General features: G+C 47.1%; 1 long non-coding RNA gene across 1 annotated transcript in view; it reads left to right on the forward strand.

Annotated features, from left to right (window-relative positions):
• Window positions 1-23687, forward strand: part of LOC142436477 (uncharacterized) — a 46456-nt gene extending 22769 nt beyond the window's left edge. Inside the window, exons 2-3 of the long non-coding RNA XR_012781958.1 lie at window positions 5861-5985; window positions 22075-23687. This is a non-coding gene — a long non-coding RNA (uncharacterized LOC142436477). The remainder of the gene's footprint in view (window positions 1-5860; window positions 5986-22074) is intronic.
• The last annotated feature ends 425 nt before the right edge of the window (window positions 23688-24112 follow it).

The following is a 24112-nucleotide window of genomic DNA, read 5'->3' on the forward strand; positions in this document are numbered from 1 at the left end:
CCTACATCCCCCTCACCACCGATTTCCATCACTTGTTGTTCCCTTGTCTCTGGAATTCTTAACACCACTACCTTTCTTCCCACCTCCCTCTCTCGCATGTCCTCCAGGATGTGCTAGTCCCGTTTTTTTTTTCTCCTCCAGATTGTTCGTTCAGCCTATCTTATTTAGACAGACCTGTAGAGGCAATAACATGCACAAAAACAAGAAAGAACAAAACCAAGCAGCAAAATAAACAAAACAACAAAAATCCAATTACAATAAAAGAAAACAAAGGTCAACAAGATAGAAAAGCTCATAGACAGTTTAAGGACTATGTGTTGGCCTTTAGGAGTGTTTTCTAGTCCAGTCTTTTGGGGCACCAAACCCTGACCCTAAAGTCCACCTTTAGCATTTCCTTGGGATCTTGCTGCTCCTTTTACTTGCTCTTCTGCTGTACCCCCTTAGTGTTATGCCTCGGTGTAGCGAGATCAGTTTGGGGGTAATTCCCACACTGTGTCTCCAGTGTTGTCCCCTCTAGGGCTATGGGTCTTTGAGGGACGTTGTGTCTCATCGTGGGGCTGGCCATGTGGTCTTCTATGTGAACTGACTTCTCTGAGTGGGAACATCATCCTCAAGGTCTGGTGGGACAGGATGTGCTCCACTCTCCCCTTCTCCCCTTCATCTCTGTGTGCTCTGATCAGATAATGTCTCTGTCCAGGAGATGCAAATTCAATGCTATCCTCTGAAATAAAATCTTTGGGAGGGGTTGTGGGGAATATCTGCTCAGATCTTTGGTGGGTCCAGGAGAGAGGGACTGCTCGGCTGGGCACAGCCACGAGGGGCTCAGAACTCTGGCTCCAGAAAATGGTTGTAAGTTTGGCTTTGTTTTTAACCAGTTGTGTGCCTCTGGGTCAACACCTGTGTTTTTTTGAGTTAGTTTTCTGATCCGAAAAGTAAAGGTACTCCATTGTCCAGACTCCCATGTCACCAAGTGATTGATAGGGGCTAACCAGAGCCTGATTCAAATAGTGTGGATCTGTTAGGTGCCTTCTAGACCTGGGGTGGCGATTCTGAGCCCAGGACAACAATAATGTCCGAGAGGTGATATAGGTGGCTCCATATTGAAACAGGAAGACCACTGTGGAGATTTTGTCCTTCCACTGATGGCCACAGGCCACCGCCTCACGTCCTGCAAAAACAGTTTCCCTGGCTCAACAGCCAAGCCAGGGGCCAGTGCCATAAAAATCATATGGCTAACTGGGACAAAGGGCAGACAGATATTTTTTATCATGATGTCTTGAGAAACCCACCTAACCTCCATGCAAATCTTCTGGTGTGAGTTATTTTTGGAAGCAATCATATGCTGACAGTAATTCAAATCTTTCCTTTTGACAATTTGCCTGTACTCTTTTCTGAACCTGAGAAGGTAATCCCTGTGTCCACTAAGAAATTGACTGGCTGGCCTCCTACTTGGACAGTTAGCCTGGGATCCTGGGGACCAAGTGAAACAGAGCACGGACACCTTCATTCAGCTTCTTCAAGCATTATTGTCTCTTGCTTGGGATTTTCTAGGTGTGGATGAGGCCCGTCCTCTCTATTGGAGGGTTGTCTGCTTCTCCTGGGGTATTCAAGGCACTGATTTTTCCAATGTCCTTCTTTCCTGCAGTAGGCACATTGATCCTGCCCCATGGCTTGGCGGTGCCCACAGGTCAGTCTCTCCGTAAGTGGGCCATGCTCTCCTTTTCCTGAGTCTCTGGGGTCTCTCATGGCAATTCCTAGTATTTTAACTAGTTTCTTTGTCTCTGTCGTGGTAGGATCATCTCTGTTGTTACACACCCGCTGAGCCACTTGTACCAAATCACTAAGATTTTTCCCGTCAAACCCTTCCCACTTCTTTTTCATGTCTGAGGCAGACTGAGTAATAAAGGCAATACTTATTGCCCTCCTGTTCTCAGGGCCTCCAGGCCGTTAGGGATATAAAGCCCGTAGGCTTCCATCAGTCACTCTAAAAAGGCACGCAGACATTCTCTTGTAAGAGCCTGAAAATTCTCACTGACCTTAGATAAATTCATAGGTTTTCTAGCTGTTCCACTGAGGGCCTGCAAGAGAAACTGGTGATACCTGGTTAGGCCTTCTGTGCCTTGCTAGGAGTTTGGATCTCACATTTTTCATGCAGTGGCAAAAAGAGTTTCCCTCACATGGGGAGTGCCTGCTGTCTGACCATCATGTCCATTGACTGCTTACTGGGCCTCTCTCTGGCAGGGCTACTGTACCTGTGTTGTGAACAGCACCTGGAGAAGTTGCTGGCAATTTCTGGAGGTGGGCTAATGCATATGGAAAACCGTTTCTATCAAGGAATCAGACCTGCTTTGTCAGAAAAAGGGATTTTGTTGATTCCAATTATACAAATCACTGGAATACAAGGGGATATATACCCAAAAAGGGACTCAGGGGTCTTCCCCAGGTGTTGGGGCTGCTTGCCTTGAGTGTAGAATGGCTGCTGCCGAATCATCCTTCTTGGGGGGTGGGGCGGTCGAGATCCCCTACCAGCCCTAGTGTATGTTGGGGTGTGGACTCAGAAAGGAGTTATGAGTATTTCTCTCTCTCCAGCCCCATGCACCTGACAGGGTGGCAGTGATAATGAAGGGTCGTAAGCTAGTTCTCCCACTTCCAGAGTCCTCCTGCAAAAAGGAATAAAGCTGAGACAGAGGGGTATGGGGAGGGGTTGGGGAAGGGCAGCCTCCACCTTAGTGGTTTTAGGACCTTGGGTCTATTTTTTTTCTGGTCCTGCCATGTTTCCTGAAATCTTGAAACAAGAACCCTTTCTGTTGCAGGAGGAAGTAAGTCTTTTGTTTATGCTGGCTTATTAGTGGCAATGTCATTCCACGCATCAATTTTAGGGATCAGATAGGGATGTCCTGGTTCCCCATAAACATAACTATGAACTCTGAGAAATAGGGGAAGGGAAAACGAGTCTTGCATGGGCAAATCAGGAACTCCTTCTGTCCAATCACCTTTAAACAAATTGCGGAGTCTCCAGGCTTTAGGGCTGAAACTACATTCTCTTTGTGAGCGCCTAGAGCAGGGGTCCTCAAACAATAGCCTGTGAGCCACATGTGGATAGACGAGGACCTTGATCCTGTCCGCCGAGTGTTTGTGCCCCGTTTGTTTGTGTGTTTTTTTTAAACTTCAAAATAAGGTATGTGCAGGAAGCATAGGAATTTGTTCATAGTTTTATTGAAACGATAGTTCGGCCCTCCAACTGATCAGAGGGACAGTGAACTGGTCCCTGTTTAAAGAGTTTAAGGACCCCTGGCCTAGAGAAATCAGAAATCCGTAGTTCTGGGGAGAGCACTCCTGTTAAGGAGGTTTCCTTTCTAAGCAAGCCCAGACAGTGGCAATTGGATCTCGGTGCACCTCGAAATGTTGTAGCCAGTCTCCATTCCCAGAAAGAAAACTACTCCGACCGCTGGCAAGTTCAACAGAAAAAGTTTTTTTTCCTGAGCAGCCCCAGTCTAATTGTCCAAAGGTTTTTATACTTTTGCAATGTGCAGGTGTGCAAGCAGGCAGAGTAGGGAAGCAGGGTGTTGCAGTTAGTCATTCTTAGTTGAACAAAGACTGCTCTGGTCGCTCTCGCGAATCTTCTGAGCATCCATATCCTTTGGGACATTCCCTTGGGCACATCTGCACAGCCTACCTCCCCTACATCAGCTAGTTCATTTACAGTTCATAGCTACTTTATTTACTTTACATGGTGCCTTCTGTCAGCTCATAATGGCTTCACTCTTGTCAAGGCTGTTTAAGCTTTTCCCAGAGATCCTATATAGCCGCCATTGTGGCCATGGGGAAACGGGGCCTGTGACCCTGGCCAAGATGGTGCCCACCAGCCCAAACATGTGGAAGGGCACTGCCTAGGGAGCTGGTTGAATAGACCTGGGAGTTAGCCCTGCCTTGTCCTGGGAGCCAAATATTTCCCTTTTCCCCTCCATTCCCTTTCTCCTGGCTTTTCAAACAAGCTGCTTTAGCCCTATAATGCCCAGCACAACATTTTTATAGCATTTAATTGAAACTTATCTGGTACCAAACTTATAAATTATCAATGTGACAATTTGGTTACATTTCAAAAACATTGCACGTTTTATATATTTGAATGCCATATATACATATTGATAACTATGAAAGTAAAGAATAAAAATGTTTAAAATTATTTCCTGAATTTAAAACTTGAGGCGTTATAGTGTTAGTGTTCTACCAGTGTAGGTTTGTTCCTTGTTACAGGCTGGTTTTCCGTGGCCCAGGCTTAGGCCAATGGCATATGGAACCCTTCCTGTGTAACTGTTACCTTTAGGCTTTCAGTGTTGCTGCTTAAGGCACTTTTGGGGAAAGCTCTTAATACACAGTTCCACTGCCACGATGTTCCAGACAGAAATTCCAATTCCCTTAAGGTTCCCTGAGCTTCCAGATGCCCCTTCCCTTCAGAGATTTGAGAGTCTGCTCCCGCCAGCAGGCATCTTGGAGGGCCATGGGGCCATCCCAAGCAGTGGTTCTCCTAGCTTGTCTAGAATAATGGTTGGACTTAAAGTCGACCTCAGTGAGTTGTCTTTGATCCCTTACTTCTTGCTGGGGCATCTTCCTGAGGCAACAGATTCAGGGCAATAAAGGGCTCGCTCTCAAGTGGGGTTTATTGACCTTGAGGCAGCAAGCTCTACATAGCCTTCTTTTGTGCTTTCTAGATGGGACTTAGCAGCTTCATACTCAGGAATTGCCCCCTTGCATGAATCCTGTCCAATTGGGATAGAGTTGACACAGAGGCTAGACAAACAAAAGCTGATACACTATGCAACTTTATTTGAGAAAGGAGAATGGTGGCCAGAGAATGGTACACTTTCCCTTCTAACCCTGATTCACCTGGAACAGTTTTGTAAAGTGATTGGAAAGTGGGCCGAAATGCCAGAAGTTACAGCATTTCTCCTTTTGAGGAGCAGTAGAGACCTTCATCCCCAGTGCACCCAGGAACCCCTAAGGCAGGCATCCTTAAACTGTGGCCCGTGGGGCACATGTGGCCTGACGACATTTATCCCACCCTCAGGGTGTTTTTGCTGCCTCTGCATGTCCTACTTAGTAGCCGATTCGTGCAATGTGCATAGGAATTTGTTCATAGTTTGGTTTTTTTTAACTATAGTCTGGTGCTCCAACGGTCTGAGGGACAGTGAACTGGCCCCCTGTGTAAACAGTTTGAGGACCCCTGCCCTAAGGGATCCTGGACTTAGGGGTTACTAATCTCCCAGCCCTGAAACATCCCTGAACATTCTACCCGTTGTAGGAGGCACCATGGGAATTTGGTCTCTGGGTTATTTACAAGTCTTTTATTCAATTTGAAGCCAAGAAAATTAAAAATGACTCAGACACTTACTTTCTTTTGATCCCTGTTGACTCCCGCTGTAGTATTCCAATATTACAATTTAACGCTATAACGCATGACCTTTTCATTCCATTCAATTAAATGTGTGTGTATAGATAGATAACTATGAAAGTAATTAATGAAAACAAAATTTGTTTGACCAAAGTTAATAATTGAGGGATAATAGGATTAAATAGAAGCATGGTTCTTATCAGTGGGTCCAAACATTAGGATCATAAATGAAACAGTGATCTCAGTGCACCCAGTAGTTCCCAAACCCTGTACCCTCATAGGGGAAATTGTGGATGCTTTTACTCCCGTGCCTATACTTAGAACGAACAAACACACATGCCTGATAATCCTAGGATTTTTTTTGTTTCCTGTGACACTCACCTAATTTCAAGGGCACTGCCACCTCACAAGCCTAGCCTTGTCTCAGTTAAACTGTTCACCCTTTTGTCCGTTTGTTTGTTTTTCCAGAAGTTCTCAAGTTACCAAGCCCTCTGAACCAAGTGTGCCACCTCTAGGACCACCATCTCCTGGACCACCTCAACCTTATCCATCCTAGACCTGAATGGACAACCCCTCCCAGCAGAGTAGAAAGGGTATGGACTTCACCCTTTTGCCAGCAGGAAGTACCTAAAGATGTCGTCGCCTTGTACCCCAAAGATTTGGGTCCATATCTCTTCAGGGTGTAAATTTTAGGTAGCTAGCATAGGGACTAGGTTGTCCATGATGCATGCTCAGAGGGCCAAGCTAGCCACCCAGGAAAGAGTGGCACACCGAGCGTGCTCAGAGGTCCAGGTTTCCAGTCAGGAAGGCCAGGTACACCTGGGTGGGTGCTGCACCCACATTGACCCACCTAGGCCAAGTAAATTCAATTCAGCCACTGGGGTCCACCAGGGTTGCCTACCATACCTCCCTATCTCTCCTAAAACACAATTGGATCACAAACCTGGCTTTGGCGTGAATTCTTTCTCATGCAGAGCCAAGGACCAAGGTATATCTGTCCACAGAGAGAAAAACCTAGGAAAGCTCTTTGGAGGCGGCAGCACTGCACATGAGTGGCTATTGGATACTGTTTAGATGCATGGCTTTCTATTTGGAACTTTTTTTTGTCTCACCTGAATGGAAAGGAAGAGGTAATACTTCTGGATCACACAGTATCCATGTCCACAAATGAGCTGCTCATTCCACAGTCCTGGCAGTGCCTTTTGAAAACCCTCTGCTTTAGAATGTCACTCCTTGAAGATGGCAGTGGGAGTGGCTGGGGCCAAGTATGCTGCCTCTTACTCCCAGTTGCAGGTTTCTGGATGCTGATTGTATCTCTTACAGCATCAATTAGTGGGCTTGTTGTCTGCCTCAGGCTTTGTTCACAGAGATCCTCCAGCTAGGTGGTGGTGTGTGCGCATAAGCAGAGGCTTCCTGCCAATCCCCCATGAGTAGTAGAGCTCCCATGGTGTGGACTCCATGAAAGCCGTGCTCCAGCCAGCAGGATTACAAAGGAGGGTGGGCCGGGCAGGACAGGAGGGCCATTGCCCCTATGGAATGACCTCAGAACCCCGCCTCCCTCCCTGTCCAGCTCCTGGGACTATGGGCCCTAAGCTTCATGCCTGACTCAGGAATAGACACAGGGTGAGGCAACTCCAGTAGGTGATTTTGCTGATCTAATCCAGCCTGAGATCATCCTTGCATGTGCCCTCTGTCCAGACCTTTTTTTAAATTGTTCATGCAACACTAACCACAATGCATATATACATCGGTTGTGTAAAGCACATTTGTACATTCATTGCCCTCATTATTCTCAAAATATCCACTCTCCACCCCACCCAAGCCCCTGGCCTCAGCTCCTCATTTTTCCCCCTCCATTCGAGCTACCCTTGATAATTTACTAATTATTTTCTCATATCTTGCACTGTCTGGTGTTCCTTCACCCACTTTTCTGTTGAGGTTAAATGTAGATCCCTGTATACGGTTTCCGTTTTCCAACCTACCCTCCCTCCACCCTTCCCGAGTCTGCACTCATAACACTGGTCCTCAAGGGCTCATCCACCCTGGATTCCCCATGTTTCCTGTTCCTATCTGTCCAAGTGTACATTCTCTAGTCTAGCCTGATTTGTAAATTAGAATTGGGATCATGATAGTGGGAGAGAGGAAACATGTAGGAACTAGGGGAAAGCTGTGTTTCATCGTTATTATCTGGTACCTGTCTTGGTTTATCTCCTCCCTGACACCCTTCTGTTAGGGATGTCCAGAGGACTGTAAATGGGCTTTGTGTCTGTACCCAGCACTCCCCGCTCATTCGCAATGATAAGATTTTTTTTGTTCTGATGATGCCTGCTACCAAATCTTTTCAAAACCTCATGATCACACAAGCTGGTGTGCTTCTTCCATGTGGGCTTTGTTTCTTCTGAGCTAGATGGGCGCTTGTTTTCCTTTAAGCCTTTAAGACCTCACATGCTATATATTTGATAGCTGGGCACCATTAGCTTTCTTCACCACATTTGCTTATGTACCTGCTTTGTGTTCAGTGATCGTGTAGGGAAGGTGAGCATCATAGAATGCCAATTTAATAGAACAGTATTTTTGCAACGAGGGAGTCCTTGAGCAGTGGCCCAATGTCCATCTGCTACCTTAATACAAAACCTATAAATATAGGGACATAGATCTATTTCCCCATGCTCATATATTTAAATATGTACATGCCTTTTTTTAAACCTCTATAATTGACCCTTGCTTCCTAGCTTGCTTTTCTATTCCCTTTGATTTGCCTCTTGGGCCCACTGCCATGCTCACTTTTCATTTGTGCTTCAGTAATTCAGTAATTCCTCTTGGTTCCATTGGTTCCATTTCCCTTGATCACTCCCTACCAGGCCTCCTACATCCCCCTCACCACCGATTTGCATCACCTGTTCTTCCCTTTTCTCTGGGTTTCTTAACACCACTACCTTTCCCCACACCTCCCTCTCTCCCATGTCTCCCCAGAAGTGTTGGTCCTGTTTTCTCTCCTCCAGATTGTTCATCCAGCCTATCTTATTTAGACAGACCTGTAGATGTAATAACATACACAAAACAAGACAGAGCAAAACCAAGCACTAAAAGCAACAAAACAACCAAAATCCAATGACAATGAATGAAAACAACTCAACAAGAAAGAAGTGGCTCATCGTTAGTTCAAGGTCGGTTTGTTGGCCTTTAAGAGTGTTTTCCAGTCCAGTCTGTTGGTGTACCAAGTACTGGCCCCAAAGTCATCCTTTGGCATTCCCTGGGGACCTTGATGCTTCGTTTTCTTGCTCTTCTGCTGTACCCCCTTAGTGTTATGCCTCGGTGTGGCAGGATTAGTTCGGGCGCATTTCCCACACTGTGTCTTCAGTGTTGTCCCCTCTAAGGCTATGGGTCTTTGAGGGGTGTCTTGTCTCATCGTGGGGCTGGCCATGTGGTCTTCTATGTGGACTGGATTCTCTGAGTGGGAACATCATCCTCAAGTCCTGGTGTGCCAGGATGTGCTCCACATTCCCCTCCTCCCCCTTCATCTGCTCCATGTGCTCCGATCAGATATGTCCCTCTCTCAGAGCTGCAGATTCACTGCCACCTTCTGAAATAAAATATTTGGCATGGGAAGGTGAGTTGGGTGGGAGGATCTGCTCAGATCATTTGATGGTTCAGGATAGATTGACTGTTCGGCTGGGGACAGGTATGTGGGGCTTAGGGCTCTGGCTCCCAACACTGGTTGTGAATATGTCTTTGTTGTTAACCAGTTGTGTGCCTGTGGGTCAACACCTGTGTCTTTTTGAGTGAGTTTTCTCATCTGCAGAGTAAAGGTAATCCATTATCCAGACTCCCATGTCACCAATTGATTGAGAGGCACTAACCAGAGCCTGATTGAAATAGTGTGTACCTGTCAGGCGTGTTCTAAAAACACCTTAAAAGTCTTAAAAACACTATAAATGCCTTAAAAACCCTAAAACGTCTAAAATATTTCTAAAATGCTAAGACCACACCTAAAGACTCTCTAAAACATCTTAAGACCATTAAATACATGGTAAAAGGCTTTCTAAAACACCCTAATGCGCCATAAGTCTTAAAAAAAAACTCCTTACGTCCCGAAAACATAATAAATGCCCTAATATTATGCAAATGCCTTAAAACGCAAAATAAAGAACACGTGAAGCCCTAAAAACACGCTAAAAGTCTTTTAAAACCCCAAGAACATCCCTACAAAGCAACCCGAAGCACTATAAAACCCTGTAAAAGTCCAACAGCCTAATAGACATGAATTCACCATGAAAGCAAAAAATAATCCAACAAAACCCTAAAGCCCTGAAAACCAAAACCTAATCCCCCCAAACACTCTAAGGCCTTAAGAAGCACCCTAAAATTTTAACAAAACACTAAAAGCCATAAAAACACATATAAGCCTAATAAACACCCTTAAACACTAAAATCACCCTAAAAGCCTTAAAATGTCTGAAAAGCCATAATATTCCCTAAAATTCAAATAACACTCTGAAGCCACAAATAACACACTAAATGCCTCCCAAAACATGTGGAACTTCCAAATCATATCCCTAGAAGATTCCCAAACCATGAACTTCCAAAACCACATAAATGCCCTGAAGACAACATGAAAGCCCCAACAAAACATAAAATGCTGGGGAAAAACACATAAAATATTTTAAAATACCCTAAAATCTCTAAGAAACCCTGTAAGATCACTAAAAACACCCCTACCTGCTAAAAAATACCTATACACTCCAAAAAATCACCCCTAAATCCCTTAAAAACTCCCTTAAACCTTATAAAACACCCTTAAAGCCCAAACCACCCTAATGCGCAAAAAAATTAAATGACCCCAAATGACCTTAAAGCCCTAAAAATCACATGCCACAAAAAAATCCTAAATGACCCCAAAATTCCAACTCAAAGCCAGCCTACAAGTCTTTTATGAGAACAGTTTTATCTTTCTACCAAGGAGAAGTTTGTAGGTTCAACCCCTGACCTATGCCCTTACCATATGAAGTTAGTAATCAGTGGTTTTGCAATTCTTTGAAGAAAGATGAGGGTAATTTTATCAGGAGTGAATTAAACTTGTCTAGTGCCTTGAGTAGAACTGATAACTGTACTACATTGAGTCGTCTGGTCAAGGAGCATGGGATATTATCCCATTTGCTGAGGTCACTCTTGATTTCTTGTAATTTCTGTAGTTTTCCTCATATAAATCTGTTGTTTTTTTATTCAAGTATAGATATAGATATTTTCATTTACGCTTGGCTATTGTAAATGGTACTACCTGAAAATGTGTATTTCATTAATTATTATTTCTTGATCTATTTCTTCATCCTTCGAAATATTATCAGTTTGTTGTGGTAGATAAACATTAGGACTTTGCATAACTTAGAAATATTACATTTCACAGAAAAATCATATTAATTATGTCGACAGAGCTATAAAAGGAATGTTGCCCTGAATATCTTCAGATATGACAGCTGTTTCATTGAGAAATTAAGCCAGACAGACACAATGTGATGTAAATTTTGTTATTTTCATGTGGGTTCCTTCACTCTTCCAAAAAAATTAGGTTCATGAGCCCCTTGGGGAATGAGTTTGAGTTCAGATCAGATGTCTATTTATATATTTGAGTCCTGAAGCCCATTTGATGGACTGTTCTGTTGCTTCCAAAGTAGTCAGTCACTTCCCCACCAATTAGAGAATTTGTCCGAAGCAAAAGTAAAAGTGTGGCGTGCGACATTTGACTGCACACCATCTAAAATCACACTCTCATTTGGTGTTGGCAGTTTTACTTGTATTTCAATTGTAAACTACACTTCAGAGTTCAGGCTAGTGAAAATGTTTCAGTGGAAAAAATTTGCACACAACTACGTGCAGTTTGTGATTCTGTTGTTCCCAAGCAAGGCTATGAGGACAAAGATGCACAAGCATGGGGGGCACTGCAGACAATGTGTGAAAGTTTCCAGGAGCTCAGGGGTGGACAGCGGCTGCTAATTCTCCCGTGCTGGCAGTGAGCTATGTGGGAGGGCTTTGTGTGAGGTCCCTGTGGGGTCTCTGAGAAGTCTCCATAAAGGATGCTGAGAACTTCATATGAAGTCTCTGTGCGAGGCCTCTGAGTCTCTCTGGAAGTCTCCAAGGAAGTATGTGTGTGAGGTTTCTCTCTCGGGTATGTGTGAGTGTCCTTGTGAGATGTCTGCTGAATTGTGGGGGGTGGGGGGCAGGTGTTTCGCTGAGGTCTCTGCAGGTCTGAGTGGGCTTCCCTTTGTTTGACCTCACAGCACCATATAAGAGGACCTGGTGGCAGGGGAAAGGGAAGGGGCTTGGTCCATGCACCCCTTGCTGTTCTTTCAGGGTCTTCTCTCCATCTCCGTGCACTTACCTAGCACGAACGGTAGGGTTCAGCAGCGGGTAGTCCGGTGTCCAGCTCTTCACTCTCTCTAGGAACACACCCAAGCTACCTGCTACCCAAGAGGCCCCAGATCCAGGCTCTGCAGATCCAGAATCTGATTTTTTACTGCCACAGTCACTCCAGAGGCTGCCTTGGCACAATCAGGACTCCAGAAACAACATCATGCTGCTGTACCAGCAGTCTCTGGGGCCTATGTCCACTTCCCTCCTCCACCACTGGTGTCAGTCCCCACCCACCCCACACACACACTTGGTGTCCTGACTGAGGCATGGAGGTCAAGGCTCAGTGGATGTCTTCCTCGCCATCCTTTACTGTTTAGTTCAGTAAACAGTAAACCCTGGCCCACCAGGGGTGTTCTTTTAAGCACATGAGAATTTACTCTAGCGGATCAACTAATCATATTTTGGGGGGCCCTCCTGCCTTCTTCTATAATCTGGTGCCCAGGAAATAAAAACCTGTGTTAGAAGCACAGAGGAAACACTGACCACTATTGAACTGGTTTCCCTTATCAAGACAGGTGATGTCTAATCTCCGTGCACATCCTGATTTCCCAGGAGTCTCTAGGGGAAGGGAAGGCTGCTCCCAGTTGTGACTTTCTTTGCAGCACTCAGTCCTTAGAAGCCACTCTCTCCGGAGAACATTCCTAGAGCACGTGCACGCGTGTGTGTGTGTGTGTGTGTGCGTGTGTGTGAAGATCACCAGCCTGGGGTCATGTTTCCTGAGAACATTCCTAGAGTGTGCGCGTTAGTGTGTGTGTGAAAACCACCAGCCTGGGATCATGTTTCCTGAGAACATTCCTAGAGCGTGTGTGTGTGTGTGTGTGCGTGTGTGTGTGTGTGTGTGTGTGAAGACCACCAGCCTGGGGTCATGTTTCCTGAGAACATTCCTAGAGCGTGTGTGTGTGTGCGTGTGTATGTGTGTGTGTGTGTGTGTGTGTGTGTGTGTGTGAAGACCACCAGCCTGGGGTCATGTTTGCTGAGAACATTCCTAGAGCAAGTATGTGTGTGTGTGCGCACGCGTGTGTGTGCATGTGAAGACCACCAGCCTGGGGTCATGTTTCGTGAGAACATTCCTAGAGCGCGGACGCGTGTGTGTATGCATGTGTGAAGCCCAAAAGCCTGGGGTCATGTTTCCTGAGTCCTGGCACCCTGTTATTGACTCATCCCCACTCTACCCCACCCTGGCTATCAACTCATCCTTCCCCCAGTCAGGAGATGGAAATCAAGTAAAATAACAGTTTGTCGCCCCACTAAAGATAGTATTGAGAAAGTAACCTTCCTTGCTTGAAAGCTGTGCCTTTGCTATACAACCCAGTGCTCTCTGTAGGAGATAAAGTTCTGCTGTGGGGGCAGCTAGCTAAAGCTGGGGTGAAGCACCTGGCCGATTCCCCTTTGTAAGCCTGTGTTAGCTCCGCTTGTGTCTTGCATCATTTCTGGGGATCCTCATGCTCTTTGGCCTCCTTTGCTACGTCCAACGCTTCATATTCTTCTTCACTGTATCCTTCCCTACCCTGTGTCCATGGTGCCTAACCATTAGTGGTTATTACACAGACGCTCATCCTGTACCACTCAGCCTAAGCTGTTGCTCCTTCTCCGGGTTTATATACAGAGGAAGGCATGTGAGCTGTGAACCGGATTTTCCCTTGGTGCAGTGGGTGAGCACAGTCCCCCGCTGGCAGCCTCCCTAGCAGTTCCCACCCACATGTGTCAGACCTGGGACTTCCATCCTGGAGGTTACCCTAGGCTGGGAGAGAGGCAAAGGTAGCAAAATATGTCATTTCCCATTTTGTGACAGGTGTATTGAGGCGGAACCTCCATGCCAAACTTGGCAGCCTTCATCAAATGCACATGTGGGACTTAGACAGGCCGCCACATGTCTCATGCCTGCTTGGTACCATGAGACGCTACTTTGGTCTAAACCTCTTCTGGACCCTCGATGGAATTTCTTGGCTGGATTGCGCCTCTCAAAACCTATCAACTGCAGCCACATAACGTTGAAGACAAAGTAATGGCACCAGGGAACATTCTTCACTGTGTTGGGACCTTCTGAGGTTTTCACAGTAGGGGTGTTACCATAAATCATAAGAGGTGCAAAATGAAGAACTTGGGATGGAAGTGGGTGGGAAACACTGCTGAAAACCTCCTCCAGAGCCCTGCCCTTTGAGAAGTCAAAGCTAGCACTCAGAGAAGGAGACGCAGTATCTAACATAGTTAAAGGTATATTATGCCAACCTCGTCAATGAACTCATGTGGGGTTAATTGAAGGGCAGGGAGATCAATGGCTCTGTGAGCCTAGCCTTTCTGGTCTCTTGCTCTCTGATAGTGCCACCAGGGTGGATATGCATTTGTTAGGTCCCTAAAGCAGCTGGAAAGACTCATTTCCTGGGAGATCCCTGAGGAGAAGCCGCATGGACCTACCCTGTTGCAGCCCTGGTTTCTGCAGCAGCCTCATGGAGAACCTGCCAGCGCACGGACTACAATTTCCTCCTGCAGTCCTTGTCTCCCCGTGTGTTTTTGGATTGTGAGGAGGACTTTGTAGATTGGTGTCAGACACATGGGATACTATTGGACTGGTGGTCTTAGATTGAACTGGGTTGGGATGCTTTTCAATGTTCACTTAACCTTTATATAAAACTCATAAAATATGAGTGTATGAATTTTGTTTCTCTAGTCTACACAGACTAACACACATGACACCCCCTCTAGATCCCGCCATGCAGCACAGAAGTCACACTTTAATGTAGGAGGGGGAAAATCTCAATTTGGAACAATGAATATCATGGCTGAGAGAAGCCATTAGCCTGTGCAGAACAGGCTAAAGTGGCTGGCATGGATACTTTCCTACTAATCAGAGCAGAAGAAGCGTCTTCTAATTTGCCAGATAAGACATATTCTCGAAGACAGTGACGTGGGCAGTGGTAAGGGTAACTGGAGTAAGCCCACCTCCTCCGCCTCTGCTGCTGCAAGCTGACTGGGCACACAAACACCCTGGGGGGCAATGGCTGAGTGTGGCTTCTGACAATGAATCCCCTGAACGGACAGAAATTTGTGAATACATCCCTGATACAGGTGCTCGTGGTGGGAAGGCTCTGGCAGTCAGGTATCGCCTGGTGGAGGCAGGGTCTCACACTTGCCACTCTCCTGTGTTCTACAAAGAAAGGAGCCCTGCAGCTGGAGGAACATCCATTAACTGAGGCCTGCGCTTCTTTTCGTGGACATAACGTTGACGCAAGATACTCCTGATGACAGCCTGGTGTCCCCTCTAGGACTTGGCCAACATCTGTCGTGAGCACCTGAGCCTCCGTGACCTTGTTAGGAGACACTGGTTGTCTTTGAAGGGGCCCAAGGCTGTGACCACAGGGTAATACGGGCTTTCCTTTTTGCAAAGGATCACCGTGTCCTGTAGATTTTTTGCTGGAGCAAATCCACTGGACAAAGTGCTTCCTCCATTTTTTGCTGTGGCCCTCAGCAGGAAGCTGTCCCTTCTCTGGTGGGAGCTGTGAGGACTTGATCTCAAGGCACTCAGCCAATGCCTTGTCTTGCACAGGCTGGCTTAACCCACAGACTTGGGAGATGCCTCTTCCCGCTAATCCTTTTCCATGCTCTTCTGGATTGGGCCATTTATGAGTCTCCCTCTTGTCAGTGGGAACAGCATCCTTCCTTCTCCTTGTCGAGGGGTCCTGAAGGTTGGGGCTTTTGAGCTTCTGCTGCCCCATGTAACTTGCTCTAGCCACCACGAAGCCACTTGGCCCTTGACATATTGGCTTATCCCCAGTGAACAAATGCTGGGGGCGGCAATGGACCACCTGAGAAGGCAAAACATTGGTGGCAGTGAGCACATCAGTGGTGCAGTCCTGAAGGAGCCCGTCAACAGGACAGCATGGAGAACCATCCTCTGCCTCTACCTCCACCTGGAGCTTAATCTCACTGCACACTCGTGCTGTAAGGCTTGGCTTTTCAGGAACTGGAGCACACTTTCCAGGTAGCAGGAACCTTTTACTACATCCTAGAGCCTCGAAGCACCCCCGGTCCACATCATTGGTTTGAGATTTTGCCAGCACACTGGTTTTGAAAGTGTCCCTATCGTCTAGCTCTATTGAAGAGGACTTCTTGACCACCACCAACCCTGTCTCTTTGGCTCTTGAAGATGGACATTCAGAGTTCACTTCCAATCTGGGGCCTCCTGGGGCACAACTAGCACCCTCTTTCCTTGACCCCTTGCTGGTCAGTACTGGATTTGAGGTTTGCTCTAGGCTCTCTCTCTGGACACTTTCATTCTGGAAGGTTCTGCCAGGGATACTGGGCATGAAGGCTGGAAACGGCTGCCTGAGGGCCAATGAGCATCCACTGTCATTATCAAGTGGGGGGTAGGCTGGGGTTCCCTGAACAGGCTCCTCTGTAGGGGAGCAATCAGCAAAAGGACTCTCCAGGGTAGGGCTTGATTTCTTTGGGGTCACTCTCTCTCCCCAGTCTGCCTGACAGGGTTCTCCCAGGACCTTGACAGCCTCAGTTACTAGGTTAGTTCAATACTTAGGGGTGGCTAAGCAGGTGGACTTTGGAAAGGACATTGCGTTGTCTTTTCTTGTCCTACAGAGGTTTGTGGGCTCAAGGACTTTGAGGGGCATGCACCACCTCTGCCTCATTTGGAGCCTTACGATATGCGAGTCCAGCACCTGTTGAGTGCCCGGGCTGAGAAAGGAAAGGCTCTGCGTTGTGTTCAGATCTTCCAGCTCTCCCCAGGAGGCCACATTGACAACATGTGGGTGGGTCAGGGAAATAGACAAAGCGTGCGTGGTCGTCGCAAGACATGAACGGCAAACAATGCCAGGGATCTGATCCTTTCTAATCTGCTCCACCTTCCTGCACATGTGGACATTCAGGGTGTTTTCCAGTAGGATTTTATTTGGACCCCTTAGGGTGTAAGTTCCTGCGTTAATCCCCTTGTGTATCCTCAAATCACTTAACTCCTTTGAGTCGGCTCCCGGAGTTCCTTTTGGGCAGTAGTTTCCTGATCCACAGAGAGATAGATTACATTTGGATATTTTCCTCAAGTAATTCCCTTGTCCATTGACCGAGTTGTTCCTCAGCTGGACACCGGCTCTGCAGCACGCAAGCGACGGTCCAGGGTGTGTGCATCTTCCTGGGGACACCGTCTTCATTACATTCTTCCCCTGCTTGTCTCCAGGTGTTGAGCAGGAGCATTCGGGCTGCTTCATATCCAGACAAGTCCCTGGCCATTTTTCCTGAGGCTGCTTTAGTGTCAGAGACTCAAGAGTCCCATTGCCGAGGGGCCCCTGCAATTGAGGGAAGTTCTCTTGGCGGTGGAGCTCCGATTGCTTCAAGCAGCCAGGAAGCTTGGGGTCTGTCTTTGGGGTCTGCACCTTCTGATTGTCCTGGGGATGAGTGGGTTTGCGAAGACAAAAAGCTTCCTGGGGTCGTGGCATCATAAAGGGTAAAGAACTCTCACTTTCCTGTTGTTTCTTTAAAAAATGGCTTTCCAGCTGTTGAAGTGAATTTGGAATGCGTGATTGGGACTTAGTGTGGACGGTAAGACAGGATTCATCACAGGGACTCTTGTGAGGAGGAGGAAAAGGTACTGCGAGTGGGCCACGGGGCTGTGGACCGGGCGGAGTCAGGACTGTAGCCGGCGGTGGGGCCTGGGCTTGGCATGCAGTTGGAAGTAAAAGTTGGAATCGGCCTTCAGTGTAGGGCAAGGAGTGACGTTGCAACAAGAGTGGGTACTCTTTAGCTTGCATTTGAGCTGGTAAGGCATTAGGAATTTCATTAAATAAGACAGTGGGAAACTCTAGGGTGGATCCAGAGACCCTGAGAGCAGCTGCCAGAGACTCCCTGTGCAGAAAAGGTAGACCCCAGAAAAACTCACTGAATTTTTGTGGAAAATGCTTCTGAGGGCTGGGTATCTGCTCTGCTTTGATGCTGGCATTCCAGAAGGGCTGGGGAGGTGCAGTGATCTGCTCCCCATCGAGTGCCTTCAACATATTTAAGGCCTGCAGATGGTATTCTGATACACCCTTTCCTTTTTCTTCCCAAATATTCCATTTCTCTGCCTTTGTGATTTCTATTTCCAGCAGCTTGTGGACATTGGGGTTGAGCAAGGTGGGCCTCCCTACTTCCCCCTGCCTCTTTGTGGGTCCTTCCCGAAAGGTGTCTTCTTGGGGGTGCCAGGTAGAGTGCTCTTTCAGAGACCCAAAGTATTCCAAGGAGGGAAGCTGTAAGTTCTTGGCAGCTGCCCAACACTGGGGTGGGGAGGCAGTAGGGAGGCCTGTGGGATCCTGACTTGTGATGGCTGCCATGGCAGGTGTGGAGCAGCGGTTGTGTGGAGATGGGCTCTGCCTGGGCCTTGCCAACAAGTCATTCTGAGAAGGAGTCCCTGTGGGGTGCGGGGCTGGTGAGTCCCAGAGAGTGCTTGGAGGCTGCAGGTAGGCCTTTGAATCCGGGGGTTTGGCACTGGGTGAGGGAAGAGCCAGTGGTGTGGGTGAAAGACTGTCAGGTTCACGGGAATGTGCGCAGTCTGGTGATTGACTCAAGGCGGGTAAGACATGAGAAGTTGAGATGCACATCTGGGCCCGTGGAAGGGTGGAGTTCTGAGACCTAGGTGTCCGGAATGGATGAGCCGCAGAACCGTGTGGGGCGCGCGTACCGACGTGGACTTCAGCCGTACCTCTATTTCGCCAGCTACCAGAGAGGGCTTGAGCTTTCTGTTGACCAAAGCTGCCAGTGTCAAGTGGGTTTCCCAAGTGGCTGCAGGAGACAGAAGGACCAGATTACTGCCAGGACTGAAGGGGCAAGAGACCTAGCAGGCTAGCAAGGGTCGGTGCAAGCTCAGCCCCTCCCCAAGCCTTGATGGCCTGCTCTTCCTGCCCCACCCCACTGCCCGGGACTCCTGTCATTCTCTGCCCATCCCTGAAAGTGTCCCCCATACCAGCGCATCCCAGCTGCTCTGCAGCCCGAGGCCACACAGGCACCCTGGTTGGAAGATGCACCCCGCGTTGAAGCAGGAAGGTTACTTACTTCTGCCTAAGACGCAAACGCAGGTTCTGAGCGCCATATAGTTCTTGCAGGAAGCTTCGGAAAACTGGAAATCAAGAGAACCGTTATGGTGCAGCCCTCCCAGAGGACCGAAAGGAATGTCACACGGGCTGTGCACTTAGGACGTTGGACTCTCCAGAGCTCAAGGTCAAATGATAGCTTACTCCCACGGGCAGGAGGTGCTTTGGCATTTCAAGGAGCATCGGTTTCCAATATTGTCTGTGGGGTCTCAGTGAGCAATCTGAACCTTGGCAAAGTTACACAGCTTATCGCAGTTACCCCTCAATGTTCCACCTCCAAATCCACCAGAATCTGCTCCTGACACCCCCACTGCTCCCTACTGGGTCCTACCTTGGCCAGCCTTCATCCCATCCTAGGCCCCTCCTGTACATCTGGGAAATATCTGGGTTCTGTTTCCATCCACAATATCCTTTTGTTCAGGATTATTACCTGAGAGAGACGGGCTGTTGCCACTGGCATCCTGCAGAGGAGGGGACAGGAGAGCTTACAGAGCTTGGTTGAATGGGCAGAACCTTACCTTTCAGAGCGTCACCTTTGTCCCTTGACCTGCTGCTTCTCCTTGTCTCCACCTGAGGCTGGGGCACAAGAGAGGAAGTCAGGCTGGAATCCAATCCTGCGTCTGTTCTTTGTGACAAACTGCAGGCATTTACTGGTGATTAGAAGAATGACAATCTCCATGGAATGACTAAAGCCCAGAAACCAGCTTCTGTGTGAGACCTAGAGTGCATTTCTTCCGTCAGCCTTCCTCTGCTCACGGAGAGCACACACTCTCAGCACTCAGTGTTCTGGTGGGCAAGATTTTGATTATGGAGGCTGAAGCTCTGGGCCAGCCCTTGACCACTTCCTCCCCGGGGTCAGCCATGCTTTCTCAATTAGCCCAGACAGAAAAGGAGCCTTGGCCCAGAGACTGGAGCTCAAGGAAAGAGACTGAGGACCCAGTGATGAGAGCTGCCCTTTGAAATGTCTAGTCATCTAGTCCTTAGCCACTGCGTCACTATATTGGGGATTTTTACCTATTGCCCTCTATAACAACTAGAGATGGGAGGTCTGAGATCTTCAAAGAGAAATATTTTTGAATGCTCACCTTACTGGCAAATGATTTACATATCATACGAGTCAATAGTTCAGTCGTTCAATCAGATCAAGGGCAATGGTACAATCAATGATTACCATATCCATTTTAGAACAACACCCCCCCCCCCCTCCATGGTTAAATTGCCTTCAAAAGGAGTTGTGTAATCACAGTCAGGTCTAAAGCTCTCTGTCCCCTCTGGCCTCCTTCATTTTTTCGTCTTGAAATCAATCCCCCTTCACTCCCTAGCTTCCCGATGGGGGAGTTCTCCACACTGCTGATCTCACAATCCCTCCCTCTGCCATGAGATCTCTCCACCTGCAACTCTGTCAACCCTTGTGTCCATGATCATGATGCATCCACGCCTCCTGTGCTTCACAAACAGGGAAAGCCAACAGAAATAATGAAAATCAACATAAGCCGGCAAGGATAAAATGATACCAATGCAGTGAACAAAGTCCTAACAGTGAGTAAGGACGCACCAGCCCTCATCAACATTCCAAAGCCAGGGCTGATGGTCTCTTCTTTCTTGAGATTTCCCCTATCAGGAAATTAATTACGAAAGGAAAAATTTATAAAACGAGGAAAAATCAATCTCTCCTATGGCTGGGTTGAGAATTTCTTACCTTTATCCTTTTCCTGGGTGGTCGCACAGGTGGAGTATTTGGAAGGAAGGGGAGGACCAGGAAGAAGCAACCCACTCCATACAGGATGCCCAAGGTCAAAACAGTGAACCAGGTGGGGTATTGGTAGGTCAGCCAGGAAGCACTTTTCTGTTCCAGCAGAAAGAGAATCTCCTCCATCTTCTGGATACAGCGGTTGCACTCAGGCAACTGAGCACTCTGAGTCCCCTCTGGCTTCAAACCCACTTGCATCACAAACCTGGGCCCACATCACTAAAGGGTCACAGTGGGGTGGGAGGTGACAGCAGGACATCACATAATCCCTCCCTCTACCCTCCAGCTCATCACATCCCTCCCCTGCTCTGGTCTTCTCTCTCCCACTGCCTGCTCTGGGCCTCCAAAGTCACCAGCTGCACCTGATGGAATGGAATCTTAGTGCAAGTTCTTATTCATTCCACCTCCCACCTAGGTATTACCTGCTTCCTTGGCAAGTTGCCTGAATCATGACCAATTTCATAGGCTTAGAATATCTGAAGTTGTCTCTGTCCTCAATGAAAACCTTCTCAAGTCATGGTTTTACTTTGTCTTATCCAAGGTAGAGAACTTAGGTTTATGTAACATTTATTTAGCTTTATGAATGTTGGATGAAAAGCTTGGAATTTGACTTCTATGACCAGGAGAGTTATTCAAGAGCTGAGGTATATCTCTCCCAGGAGAGAGATCTAACAAATTTTCTGCCAGATGGTACATTTGGGGAGACAAGGAACACTTAAGCATTAATCATTCTTAACAGTGTCCCCTGCAAATCTTCCTTGTGTGTGACTACTGCCCATTTAGGGCTTGCTCTGGGAACACTTGATGGGGTAATAAGCCTTGCAACAATTCAGGCTCAAAGGGCAAGCATCTGGCTGAGCAAAATAAAGAGATAATATGGATTGAGTTGTGTCCTTACCACTACCACTTGAGATATTCCCCCAAAATTCGTTGGAACCCTAACACTGAAGGCTATAATCTGATTTGGTTATGTGAGGGCTCTCTCTGGGAGAAATGTACCTCTGTCCTTGGCTTCACACAAGAACCAATTGACGCAGAAACCTAGTTTGTGATCCAAGTGACTTTATAAAGGATAGAAGAGGCAAATATGCTCGTGGGGGGTGGGGGCGGACTGGACAGCCCACGCGCGCTGGGTTGCATGACAGCTGGTTTGAGGCCCCCACCCATACCCTGTTGGTAGGCATGGCTGACGGTACTGTTTGACCCCATTGACTGAATTAAGCCCACCTGGTCTAGATGGGGGCCCGCCCAGGTTGACCTGCTTCCTGTCACAAGGACCTAAATGTGTGCATCTTTCCAGCCTGAAGCAGCTTTCAACTGTCTGTGATGGGGAGGAGGTTTGGCATGCACAGCGACCACCCTCAGTTCTGCCTCTACTTACCTAACAGGTACACGGCATTTCTTTTCTGTTTTTTAAAACAACAACAAAAAAATCATTTGTAATCTTTCTATTCCAGCGGTTTCTAGGAGCAAGGCAGAGGCAAAACCCAAGAACAGGGTTCTTCTCTGTTGAAGCGCGATAAACTCACGGGGAAGCAAACAAGCATCTTCATCCACGTGAAGTGAATCTGTGAATCAGCAGCTCCCAACTGACCAAAGCACGCACACAGCAGCCCAGCATCAAGGTCCGTTTCTGTGCACTGCTCCCACTGTGAGGAAGAGCTTCATGTGCATTAATAGGGAACTTTTGTAATATTTGAATTTTGACTAGTGGTTTTTGTCAGAAACTGGAAAAAATCTCAAAGCCTGAAGAAACTCCTTTCTAGTACTGAACATTCAAGGGAGCCTGTAGAAGCCTGAAATGATTGCTAGGTGACCACCTGGATCTGCTTGTTGAGTGAAAGTGGCAGAATAGCAGCAATAGAGCAGCGGGTCCATTCTGACCACTGACACTCGTGGACCTGGTTTACAGGCAGTAGAGAAGAAGATGAGAGCAGGTTGACTCGTTTGAAGTCCATGACCTACTCTGAGGGGACTAGAGTTGTGGAGAATTGGTGATGGGGCCAAGGCCTAAAGGCAATGCGACCAATGGACACTGAGGTGAGGCCAAGAGAGGGAGCCCACATTGACTTGACCCGAACCCGACCAGATGAAGAGAAGAATGTTGAGCCTGTGCACTGGTATATACTGCTGCAGACTGTATAGACGAACTGTCCTGCTTTGACTTTCTTGTGGATGTGGACTTCACAAGGTTCCAACTGGCATGAAGACTCTTTATATTGAAGAATATGATTGTCTCCTCAGAGCACTGGGTTGATGGAAGTAGGCAGTAGAGAAACTGGATAGCCAAAATGGGCCAGATAAAGGCGTGAAGTGGCTAGCTTACAAGATTTCATAGATACTGGAATATATTCATAGAATTATAGGATTAATATGTGGGTGTACCTTACCTGCAATTGTTAAGCATAGGATATTTTTGTTTCATCACTTACAGAATATTATGTTTAAAGGAGGGTGGCACGGAGTGAAATGTATGCATTTTCATATTATACTGTTAGATACTGATATGATTCTATTATTGTTTTGAAATTATATACGGCTAAAGAATTTTGTGAAAATGTCAAATGGACAAGGGGTAGTCTGTTGTAGTTATACAATCTGGTGTCAATTTGGGACTTGAGAGGATTAAGAGTGAAGGGGTAGACTCTAGTCTCTCTATTGGGTTATGGCCAATGAGGCCTCTTTGTGGGCCTGGCCTTCCCGTCAGGGTTCTGGGAAATCTGGTCTTTCCTCCTTGGAGGCAGCAGACTATCTTTCTGCTCATTCCCTGAGAGATGTCCTACTAACAAGACACATGGCACCACACTGATAGAACCCATGCCCTGGGAACTGGAGGAGCCACATGGAGACCCTGCCAAAGCTGAGATGCTTCTACCACCACTGGATGCAGAAGACTTTGCAACTACTGACCTGTGATCTTCCTGCATTTGGGGTCATTGAAGGTGTTTCATGAGTCTGAAGAGAACATTATAGATTGATATCAGACATGGGCTAATATTGGACTTATGGACTTGATCTTGGTTGGGCTGGAATGCTTTCTCAATATACAACTGTTCTTGTATATAAAGGTCTTTCCTATACACATATGAGTGTGGATTTGTTTCTCTAGTCTACCTGGATTAACACTCATGGATCCCTTTCACGACTGTAAGTTCTGTTCCCCTGACTGCTGCAAAGTATGTGACAGAGAAGAAAAGGGAGAAGAGTGAACTGTACCCATTTATTGAGGTAAGAACAGTGATGAAGGAGCATGGCCGGTTCCCCAAACTTCATGAGTGGAAAAATGGGCTCTTGGCACAAAATGACATTCAATCTTCACCAAGAGATTCAGGGTTAAATTGCTGCCCTATCTCTGACCTCAGCTTTTGTTTTATTTTAATTCTCATATAATTCACATATATCATTCAATACTTCAGTCATATTAAGATTTGTGTAATCGTCACCACAATCAGGTTTACAACATTTCCTTCTTTTATATTCATTTTTGTTAGCCCC

Source organism: Tenrec ecaudatus, unplaced genomic scaffold (assembly GCF_050624435.1).
Source record: "Tenrec ecaudatus isolate mTenEca1 unplaced genomic scaffold, mTenEca1.hap1 Scaffold_321, whole genome shotgun sequence".
NCBI classification, from domain to species: Eukaryota; Metazoa; Chordata; class Mammalia; order Afrosoricida; family Tenrecidae; genus Tenrec; species Tenrec ecaudatus.